Here is a 2,629-nt window from a genome sequence, read left to right on the forward strand (position 1 = left end):
ATATATATATACATATATATATATATATATATATATATATATATATATATATATATTTGTATATATAGGTATGTATGTATATGAAAATCCACAGTAAGAAAAGGAAGTAAATCATTATGTTTCGACCTCCTCACGAGTTGCTCTTTAGACGAATAACAAACCGAAATATGCTTGTACATATTTGTACATACAAAGTTGTATATGTATATACATACATATGTATATATATACAACTATGTATATACATATATATATACATATTTATATATAGATAGATAAATTTGTGGTGAGTTCAATGAATGTATGCCCTGTGTTCATAATGAAAAGTATATATACAGAAATATTGTATCTATCTTCCGTAATCAGTCCTATTGATAATAATGTAATAGGATCAGTTTATGAATTAAAGCAATATTTATTGATATCCTTCGACTAATAGCTATGAGCATAATTACATTGATATGCAGTCGATGTCTCGATAATCGTTGTTACGTAATCAACTGCTTTTTTAACGTATTCCGTCTGGTATACTGTTTTGACGATTGGCCAGGCGTTAGTCATGGTCGTAGGCACATATACAGGTAAATATGTGATGGAATTGTAGACATCGACTTGAGTATCTGTTGCAGTGGTTGTAATGGAGGCGGTGAGAGTCTTCAGAACAGATACCGTTGATATCTTGTGTTACGCGCTCTTCAAGATCGGTAGCCGAGTATGTAATGCTGATTGTTTCGGGTTGATAGCTGGTATATGTATATGCCCGATTCTTCTCTTTGATCTTTAGCTGGGTGACGTAATGTGTGGAGAAAGCCAGCTGTGGCGCCTGATATTGAGATACTGTTTTCGTGTGAGTAATAGCGTAAGGTACACAGTCCGTAGTGGTAACGCTAACATAGGTAGGTATAACATCCAGGAGAGTGACAGTGGAGAGAACGGTCCTGACTTGCAGTCGAGTACTTGTCAAAGACACGTAGGAAGATACATCTTGACACACCTTCATAGGGAAGTCTGGCTGAAGTCCTTCACTTGGTACGAGCAAAGAGAGGGCTGTCCACAGAACAAAAGATTTCATGTTAAAAATCTTACTAATGGTTATGTCTGACTGCTTCAATTAGAAACTATGCTCATCAACGGCTTCATCTGATCTTTTACACAAATATGTCCCAAAGAAACTCGGCATACACGTGAGATCTATGGCTAATTACATCCCAAACTCACTGGGAAGAAGGGTGTTTCAACGCAGGCTAATACCTAGTTATAATAAACTGTATTTAGATATAATAAATGTGCGATAAATTGTAATCATGTACAGTAAATTATAATCATGTACAGTAAATTGTAATCATGTGCAATAAATTGAGTCATCATGTACAAGAGATTGTAATCATGTGCAAGAAGTTATAATCATGTACAAGAAACTGTAATCATGTACAAGAAATTGTAATCATGTACACTAAATTGTAATCATGTACAGTGAATTGAATTATATACAACTGATTATAATTGTGTATTGTATGCTGTACTTATGTGCATTTGTAATTACATATAATGAATATTTCTTATGTATAACGAACAATCCTTACGTATAATGAACTTTACTTTTATTTTATTGATTATGCTTATGCTTAATTAATTGTACTTATGTTTAACTATTTGTATTTGTTTAATTATTGTATTTGTTTAATTATTGTATTTGTTTAATTATTGTATTTGTTTAATTAGTTGTACTTAGGTTTAATGATTAGTACTTATGTTTAATCTTTTGTACTTATGTGTAATTAATTGTACTTATGTTTAAATAGTTATACATATCTTGGATTAATTGTACTTATGTGTAATTAATTGTACTTATGTTTAAATAGTTATAGTTGGATTAATTGTACTTATGTTGAGTTAATAGTACTTAACGTTTAATGAATTGTACGATTGTAAATTGAACTGTGCTCGTGTATAATGAATTGGCTTTGTGCTTAATGTATTGTACTTCTGTATAAAGAATTGTGCATCTGTATAATGAACTGTAATTATGTTTAATTAATCATAATTATGTATTATTGTAAGTAATTGTAAGTATGCATAACGATTTATGCTAGTGTAAAGTGAATTGTACCTCCATTTTCCTCTATCCTAATGAATTCCAGGTACTTTTTAATGCGGTCATTTATATTGTTATAAGAAATAGGAGTTATGGATCGCTGAACAAGTATATAAGAGAGAGAGGAGAGAGAAGAGAGAGAGAGAGAGAGAGAGAGAGAGAGAGAGAGAGAGAGAGAGAGAGAGAGAGAGAGAGAGAGAGAGAGAGAGAGAGAGAGAGAGAGAGAGAGAGAAGGGGGTAGAGGGGAGAGAAAAGAGAAGAGGGAGGGAGAAAAGGAGAAAACAGAAAGTTAGACGTATCAACGACTGCAAATAACCAAAATGAAATTCTCAGAGCCAAGAGAATCAAAGAGAGAGAGAGAGAAAGAGATCGCTCTGCAAGTATGTGTGTTTCTCTGCGTGCATATGTATGTATGGGTAAGTATATGGGCATATATATGTATATATGTATACATACACACACACACACACACACACACTCACACACACACACACACACACACACACACACACACACACACACACACACACACAC

At 33.0% G+C, this 2,629-nt stretch overlaps 1 pseudogene; it reads right to left on the minus strand.

Annotated features, from left to right (window-relative positions):
- Nucleotides 1-280: 280 nt before the first annotated feature.
- Nucleotides 281-2,116, minus strand: LOC119584763 (annotated as a pseudogene).
- Between the last annotated feature and the right edge of the window lie 513 nt (nucleotides 2,117-2,629).

The sequence above is a fragment of the Penaeus monodon genome, chromosome 18, assembly GCF_015228065.2.
Source record: "Penaeus monodon isolate SGIC_2016 chromosome 18, NSTDA_Pmon_1, whole genome shotgun sequence".
NCBI lineage: Eukaryota > Metazoa > Arthropoda > Malacostraca > Decapoda > Penaeidae > Penaeus > Penaeus monodon.